Source organism: Xiphophorus hellerii, chromosome 10 (genome assembly GCF_003331165.1).
Source record: "Xiphophorus hellerii strain 12219 chromosome 10, Xiphophorus_hellerii-4.1, whole genome shotgun sequence".
NCBI lineage: Eukaryota > Metazoa > Chordata > Actinopteri > Cyprinodontiformes > Poeciliidae > Xiphophorus > Xiphophorus hellerii.
The window spans coordinates 9,219,186-9,228,396 of record NC_045681.1 but is presented as its reverse complement, the minus strand read 5'-3'; the positions used below and the strand labels follow the sequence as shown (position 1 = coordinate 9,228,396).

At 37.7% G+C, this 9,211-nt stretch overlaps 1 long non-coding RNA gene and 1 other non-coding gene across 2 annotated transcripts; both read right to left on the bottom strand.

The window, feature by feature from the left end:
- Positions 1-2,203: 2,203 nt before the first annotated feature.
- On the bottom strand, positions 2,204-2,317 carry LOC116727757 (U5 spliceosomal RNA). Its single transcript, XR_004340847.1, has one exon. It is a non-coding gene; the product is annotated as a U5 spliceosomal RNA (small nuclear RNA).
- Positions 2,318-7,191: 4,874 nt separating this feature from the next.
- On the bottom strand, positions 7,192-7,653 carry LOC116727708 (uncharacterized). Its single transcript, XR_004340842.1, has 2 exons — positions 7,611-7,653; positions 7,192-7,538 (listed from the first exon to the last, which is right to left on the bottom strand). It is a non-coding gene; the product is annotated as an uncharacterized LOC116727708 (long non-coding RNA).
- Positions 7,654-9,211: the final 1,558 nt, after the last annotated feature.

Here is a 9,211-nt window from a genome sequence, read left to right as displayed (position 1 = left end):
AAAAAAATTTATGCTGCATTTGTTTTTGTTTTTTTAGATTTTTATGTGTAAAGAAAAAGCAATGCATACTTTTCTATTCACTTCACAAATATATTGGTGTTTTTTTTTATTTTATGTAATGTGACAAAATGTAAAACAGTTAAAGGGGAAGAAATATTTTTACAACACAATGTCAGAAGTTACTCAAATTAGATAATAATTTAAAAAAACAAAAGAAAACAAGGTCAAAAAGCTTAGCCAGTCGTTCCTGAGCTTTATTTTGAAACCTAATGGCCGAGCTTCCTGTTTGATTTAGCGACTCTTTGGTTGACCTGATGCAGTTTCTCTTCAACATTAACCATATGAGCCGCCCCCTCTTTCCTTCTTCTACCTTCCTACCAGCTTCACTGTCACGTGATTTGGATAAACCACGGAGGAAAGGCCAGAATTACACTTAATGGGGTTACTGTATGTGTCAAGAGACCTGGACCCTCACCAAGCAGTTTTTTGGAAAACGGTGCGGTACACGTCGGTGTGTTAATGGTGAGGGAAATAGATTTTGGGTATGCAATAAAATCATACCCAAATATCAGCTACCAGCAAGTTGGACCTAAAAAGATGGAGTTTAAGTGTCCATTTTGTAAAATAGAAGTAGAATTTATCAGTTATTTATTCTAACAACTGCTTACACCTTTTTTTTTTTTATTTGCTGCTATGGTTGGGTTTCACTGATTATAAATTCAAGTACAGTAGTGCGTTTACACACACTCATCATGAACATGGATTTTGAAGAATAAAAAACAAGATTGAATGAAAAAGTATACTTTTTTTTTAGTTTTCTATGCTCCAGACATAGTCACAATTACATATATAATCTAAAATAATCAAAATTTGGTAGAAAATCCTTTAATACTTTGATCAGAATTACTTTTAACTTGATAAGACTGAGGCCTATTAATTTCTGATAAATGATTGTGATTGATTGGAGCTCATAGTTTCTCTTTGACAGCATAAAAAGGAGCTGTTTCACACCACTTATTGGATTGAGCAACAATGAGAACGACGGGAAACCAATAACAAGAAGATTATGTGAAGCTTTTAAATCCTAAATGTACTGTAATAACCTCTAAGCATGGTGGTGGTAGTGTTATGCTTGGAGGCTTCTGCCTGTTGGAGTCTGTGTTTTGATTCAAGAAAAAACCCCACAAAAGTTAAACTTTCAATTGAAGATATAAGAAGGGAAATTTAAAATATTGCGAATATTTAAATACAGAATACTTTTTACAGAAAAGGAAAACAAGATTAAATCACTTCAAAATATCTCATGTATGCTGTGTCCAGAATGTGTGGGATCTGCAGAGATTGTAGCCATATTCCATAAATGTCCACCAGAAGTTAATTCACTGAAAATGATTTAATGATAAATTTAATATAATGTGACGTAGAGGTTGTCGCTGGGTAAAAAGGCATAAAGTTTAAGAAATGTCTAATTTCCATTGCTTAAAACATCTTTATTTATTAAATAAAACAAAAAAAGAATCAAAAATGAAAGAAGCCCTTCATGTTTCATTTCATAGCAGCCTGTGCCGTAACTGTGTTCAGAAGAACTAATTATAAGAAGAAATAATGGATTACTGCTATGTATTTAAGACTGAGATAAGAATTAAATGAAATAAATAAATTACAAAAAAACCCAAAGGGACAATAAAATAAATAAAAATCCACAATAATTCTGTATTTCAGAAACAGAAATAATTTTGATAATCTCACTGACCTAAAACAGGGGAAATTTAGTCTGATTTAACAACAAATTGTGACAAAACATGCATGCCTCTTTTTATAGTGTATCTTAATAGTTTCTTCAACTTTATGTGAAAAGGTAACAAAAATTAAAAAATCCAACATTGTAAACAATTTCAATTTAAAACTAAGTTTTATTTTAAAAAATCTGCATTTGTTTATAAATTATGAAGTAATATAATTGTTACGGTTGATCACATGTAATTGCTCAGTTATAGTGAAATTACGTACGTAGTTATGAGATTAAATTAAACACTTCCAGTTTTCATTGATTATGAAATAAGGATTTATACAATAAGCTTTATTTTCCTGCTCAACCGAAAACTCGCGATACTTACAGTGAGAGCCCATGTATTACTCATAGATATATCTATAATCTTATCTACATGTAAGCAGATGGAGTTAATATATAACAGTAATTGGAAGCCCTACTTTCGCAGGGCGCTCAAAAATTGAGACAAACTCTTATTGTTCCTCTCCACGGAAATCTTTAGTAAAAGGCGAAAGATTTATACGATCTGAAGAGAAACAAGAGTGTACTGTTGTCAAAGGGGACAGTCAGCCCTTATATTCAGGGATATGTAGCTTTCACTGACGGTCTCAGAAAGGGAAAAAAGAGAAGATGCATAAAGCAACGTACATTATCTGAACACATCATAGAATATGTTTTCACTTAATTTTAATGAAAATAATTTGACTTTATTTGTCTTAGGAAACCTTTTTTTTAAAAGATTTTGACGCAATGCATGATGGGATTTAACTGTCTTCCCCGTCCACCCTCGTTTTAGTTGCGCGGGTAAGGCATAACAGACAAACAAAAAGCTGTGTTTATTGACTCAAATTTAGAATATAATACAAAATGAATGCCCATAATCGAAAGAAGAATATTTGTTCTTGGTTTTGTAATTAACATTCCAGATTTTCAGTGAGTTTCGGAAAGACACCTTGAAAAGCATTGCTAGTAGGGACTCAATCCATCCATCAGATGGTGCTATTTCTTTTACTTTTTAAGAAATCACATTTCTCTTGCCATTCAGTCCACTATTCACTCCACTTGCCATTCAATCAATTTATCATGTGGAAGAACTTGCAGAAAATGATAAATAAATTTGCAAATGCAAGAAAAAAGTAAAAGAGAACAATCTCCGTCTAAAATGTTTTTTTATCTTCTTATTATGATCACAAATAACCTTATAAATTATTATGATACTCAAAAAACACCTCACCCCAAAGTGAATGTCTGTGGGTCCCTATGCAACAAAATTTGTAAAAAAAAAAAAAAACAACAACAAACAAACAAAACAAAAACAAAAAAACACACTTGTTTCTCGCTCTCTGTATCGACCAAGCTACAAACAGACTCGTTGCCATAGCAACTGACAACAACGTCACTTTAAGTTTCAGGATTCAATACCAAAAAACCACTCAAATATTTCCCACACAAAACATTCAGTCTGTTGCAGTGGTGTGTTTTTAGGCTTAAAGTTTATTTTGCGATTATTAATAAGTGATCTCTGTGGCAGAAGCAAACCTTTCAGCTCCTGTGTTGGTCTTCCTTCAGTTATTATTTCCTGCTTCGATTGAAAATCCACTTCAGAAAACTGTTTTGAGTGTAAAAATGTAGTCATCCTTGTTGACGTCGGAAGAGAGGCAAAAACAATAAATATATCGCTGCACTTATTGACTTATTTACGGTATCGCTGGCGCGCTGTCTCTTACTCTGCAGTCATGGAGTCACAAAACCAATGTCTGGGATCACGAGCGCCCCCTGCCATGAGGCAAGAAAACTGCCTGCTTCACATCGAATCTGTTCTCTGGCGTTTCTGATCGCTCCTCCGCACACGAAGCTCGTTACACACACAGTTGGTGACAAAAAACACTGTACATTATATACATAAGCTCAATTATGGAAAATCAGCTCATATGTTAAATGTTTTTAACCATTTTACTGGCGACGTACAGACAGGAGGAACATCATGCTCTCATCGAATGGCAGCCAGAAAGTTAGTCACACCTCACTGATCTATGGACTGAACGTTTTGCACATTCTTCTTTGCTAAATACCTCAAATTCAGTCAAATTGGATAAAAATTCTCAATTAGATTAATTCCTGGCCTTTAAATAGTTCATTTCAAACATAAATATGGTTTAATCTAGACCATGCATTTGTACCTGTGCCTGCGTTTTACATATTCTCTGAACATTTTATGTAACACTGCTCAGAGCATGATGCTGCCACCGTCATGTGTCATCATTCAAAATTCAAAATTTAAATGGATTGTTTAGTTAAAATGTAACTTTAAGCACGTAACTGTAATTACCCTAAAAATACAACAGGTGGTGCTGTCAGTTTGGTCTTTCTGCAGAGAAATACACATTATGTCAGATGGTTGCTATTAACCTCTACTGGCTTCAAAAGAGTGGCAATTAACAATGGTGATAAGGCAAGTAAATAAATAAGTAAGGAAGTAATTAGTTATGAAAAAATATAATTCTAATCACTTTGTTTTTCAGATAAAAGTTACACATCTACACAACAGAACATGCAGAATGAACTGCCAGGCATTTAGAAGCGGTAATTTAAAACAATTATCAGCCATTCTTTATTTAAAATACAAAGACAGAACCTTACAAGGAAGAATTCAAAGACATTTCTGATATATTTACTGTTTTGTTTTCTCTAAAATAACATCAAGAAAGCCCCAATTCAAACAGTTTTTATTCTGGTTCAATGTATCACCATGCTAACATGTTAAACATGAAGGAATTTACAAATATTTTTGACACAACCCCCCCCCCCCCCTAGATGTTTCCTCTGTTACCCTTTAGGGAACAGCTGCATATTAAATTTGTTATTTTGGCTTTGCCACCTAAAGGGAAATTTACACATTTTATGGGGTAGAGACAATAACAGAAAACCTCTCTGGGCTGCAAATGGCAGTTAATTTTTTACTTGCCCCACCCCAAAAATAACACCGCTGAAAGTGGAGACGAGAAGTTATTGTTTGAAATGGAGGAGGATTGACACGCGTTATGTACCAAAGGAGCAGAAACAGGATAATTAGTGAGCAACCAACAGGACACAATCAGATCTGCAGCTGTTTCTATAATACCACATGTATCCCAGTCGCATTTCTTTTTACTCAAAACCCCCTACGATCTTAGTTATGTAGTTAATAAGTTGCCATTTGAGAGAAGTAGAGAATAAAATAATATTTAAAGACATAAACGACAATGATTTCAGCTCCACTTGAATCAAACGCAGCTCACACACATTTAAAGCAATCAGTTGTCATTCTGTACCACCCTAGAGGTTGTTGCACGTTTAAAATGGGTCATTTCACATTTAAAAGAAGTTACAAACAGCCTAAAAACAATGGAAATATTTAACACGCCAAAGGGAGAAGTAACTCCTCCTGACTACAACCTTTTGGTCAATAAAATCCCAGTTTGTAACAATTTTGATTTAGGAGATTTACAACAGAAGGCTGACCATAAACTTGCTGCACAGCTCTCAGTTTTTCCTCAACAAAAGAAGATTAAAACTAAATGTTTGGTTGTAAAACTATATCTAACTAAAAGGTTGTTTCAAAAGAAATGTCTCCAACTGAGTCTGGCCATGATGTAAGGCTATGAATGTGTAAATCAGGATCTTAAAACTGATGCTTAGCTTCACAGATAACCAAACAGGCATCATGTGGGCCCTTTATTGAGCTTCAGTTAAATCCTTGCAGTGGCGTTTTGAGCCACTAGGAGGCAGTCAAGCTTCTTCCTATTAAAACAAGTAACCGGCTGCAGCAATAATCAAGTCCTGAGGACATAAAATCTTGGCTGCTAATCTAAAATTCAATACTTGTAATGAGGATTTTCAGGTTTGAAACGTTTAAGAGATAAAGTATATCAGGGTTTATGTTTGATCAGAGTACACTTGTAAATAGTTATTTAATGAATGGTTGGAGGTAAATGAGCAGCTGGTTAAGGGAGAAATTTTTGACATTAAAGCTGAATATTATCAGGATATATATAAGAGGACACACCATCATGTTTGTTAATAGCCTGTCCTAAGAGGAAAGATATAAAAAAAATTATAATAGCAGCTTTAGACATAACCTTATTTATGAAAACACTAAAAGTGCAATCAGGCAGTTATTGTATGAAATAAACTTTATAGAACCAACCCTGATATTCTACTTCCTATAAACCAGAGTGCTTCAAACTGTTGTGAACCCGAGCAGAAGTGAACACACACCTTAATATTTTGTGTTTTAGCTTTAAGTGGAAGGCAAACAATGCTGCCTGACTAGAAATGATGTACAATAGAGAATGCGTACATAATGGAGCTCTCGTCAAAAATATGCTAGCTTGACATATTGTGCTGGGGAAACAACCGTATTCATATTTTGAAATGTGGAGATATAGTTCTGTTTCTTACTTTTCTAAAATCACCGTTGCTGTGTGGTACAGATACATTTATTGGGGATGTAATTCAGGATATACATGGTCATTATTCCTAGTGCCAAAGTCAACAATTACACCATAAATATTTATATTTCGCATCTATATTGAACTTTATTAGCAAAAATCCAGTCAGCTCAAACTTTTTAATGAAGATAATGTGTTTTAAACAGTTAAACAAATTTGCCTCTAATACTAAAACTACCCTCTATCAGACAGAGGCAAGATTTAAGCAAATGAACAAAACAGAACAAATCAAAACAGAAACACAAATGAAACTAAACACACGGAGCCTAAACACACAAGCATACACCCCGTCTTGAAGACTTAAACTGGATGGCTTAAAACCTTTTGATTTTAAACTCCAAAGGTTTAAGGTCTTTAAACAACTTCTGAAAAAACTAGTTCAGAAGTTGTCTTTGAACGAGAGTCAAAAAGAAACTTAGTCAGCCTGGATGGGATTAAATTGGTCTCCGGTTGCAATGTAAAGAATCTCCGTGTTTTTCTTGTTTGTTGGTTTTAATCATCACTTGTCATGTAAAAATAATTTAACAAAAATTCTTTTGTCTCAACATGTGATTGTAGTAAAGACTTGACATATCAATACCCATTTCTATATAATTTGTTTTTTTTTTTTAGAACTATGGTGTATAATAAGGGAAGAGAAACAACAAGGAGGCACACATTGTAAAAAAACATTAGAAGGTGGTTTAGCTTGAAAATGAAACTAAACCTGCTGCCTTGAAAACACAACTTAATTCAACAAGAAAATTGTTTTGGGTTTAGAAATTAAAGTTCATAAAGTTGATTTAATAACAAGAGACAAGTTGTCTAAACATTATTTTTTAAGTTCATTAATCTTGAATTGTGAGTTTTAACTTAATGCTGCAATTTAAACCAAATGTCATGTTGGCGTTAAAGCTTTGCCCACATGCAGAACACCACAGAGAACAGAAATCAGTTAAAGATTTTTATTTGAAGCAAAGTAATGTGATGTGGTGGGGATCCTGGGGTGGAGTCTGGAGGACAGCGGAGAACTGCGAAACAGGAGGAGATGGTGAGTTCGGGTCAACTGGGAAACGGGAGTTACGATGGGAATAGACAGGTTCTTACTTGGGAAAGATTGAGCACAATCAGGGAGGTAGTCTGTGGGTTCCAGGCTGAAGTCAACGGATCCAGCTTCCATAAACGAGCGGGTTCCTCGGCAAGGAGGCTGCGGTGGAGGGCGGGCAGGTAAGCGATGACTTGACGGAAGTGGAGGTGAGGTCCGACTGCCAGCCGATGACAACTGAGAATCTTGAGATCTTACGGGAGGTAAAAACGGGACTCGGGCAACCAGTGGGTACCGTCCACGGCGTCACGAGGATGGCTTTAACCAAAAAGCCAGGATGGAAGTCACTCTGGAGAATCCAAATCGTCCCGAGGAGTAGACGATTCCAAGCAGGTAAAACACTCCGGCGTCGAAGTGCTGGCAGTCAGCTTCTTATAACTTCCAGAGGATGATGAGATGATGACTGCCAGGTGCGTAAAACCCATGGGCGCGCCTCCCAGGTGGACAGCCTCTGGCTCCATCTAGTGGGCCACAGTGATGCTACAGACTAACACCAGGAAGAGGGGAAAAGAAAAACAAAAAGGAAAAAAGGACCAAGACCCCCAGAACCCGACAGTACCCCCCCCTCAACGGTCGCCACCGGGCGGCCGAGAAGAGCTGGAGGGAAGCGACGAAACATAATCAGTAATAAGAGAAGGATCAAGGACAAAAGATCGAGGGACCCAAGAACGATCCTCCGGACCGTAGCCCTCCCAGTCGACGAGGTACTGCCACCCACGACCTCGCCGACGGGAGTCTACGATCCGGCGGACAGAATAAGCCGGATGGCCATCAATGACACGGGTGGGAGGAGGGGGCTCTGGAGGAGGGCAAAGCGCACTGGTCTGGACAGGTTTAATCTGTGAGACATGGAACGTGGGATGAACTCGCAGGGAAGCCGGGAGACGCAGACGAACTGCTGACGGGCTGATGATGCGTTCAATGCAAAACGGACCAATGAACCTAGGAGAGAGCTTTCTAGACATGGATTTAAGGGGAATATTCCGGGAAGATAACCAAACCTTCTGTCCAAGGGTGTAACTGGGAGCGGGAGTCCGTTTGCGGTCAGCGAGGCATTTGTTTTGTTCGGCTGTGTTGTTAAGTGTGGTTACAGTAGTTCTCCAGATTTTCTGACAGCGGCGGATGTGGTGTTGCACTGAGGTAACGGCCAAGTCACGTTCTTCGGAGGAGAGCAACGGAGGCTGATAACCCAGGGAAGCTTCAAAAGGGGACAAATTGGTTGCAGCAGAAATATGTGAATTATGAGCATACTCCACCCAAGGAAGAAACTGATTCCAGTCTGAGGGGTTGGAGGATGTGAAACAGCGGAGGGTTGACTCCAGTTCCTGGTTCAAATGTTCCGTCTGGCCGTTAGTCTGCGGATGAAAACCAGAGGTTAACAACACCTTTGCGCCAAGCGCTGAGCAGAAGTTCCTCCAGATCTGAGATACGAATTGTGGACCTCGATCTGATAATATTTCCTGCGGAATACCATGTAAACGGAAAACATGTTTGACCAGGAGTTGAGCTGTCTGAAATGCAGAAGGAAGCTTCCTGAGCGGAATTAGATGGCAAGCTTTGGAGAACCTGTCGATAACAGTAAAAATGGTGGTCATACCTTTAGATGAAGGTAAGCCTGTTACAAAATCGATAGCGATGTGGGACCAGGGTCGTTTCGGAATGTGTAAGGGTTGCAGGAGACCTGAAGGGGGCTGATGGGATGGTTTATTTCTGGAACAGACAGGGCAAGCTAGCACAAATTCCTTAACATCTTTGTGAATGGATGACCACCAAAACTTGCGGTTTATCAGTGCAATAGTGCGACTGATGCCTGGGTGTCCAGAAAACCTGGATGAGTGGATCCAGTTAAGGAAACGGGCTCGGACA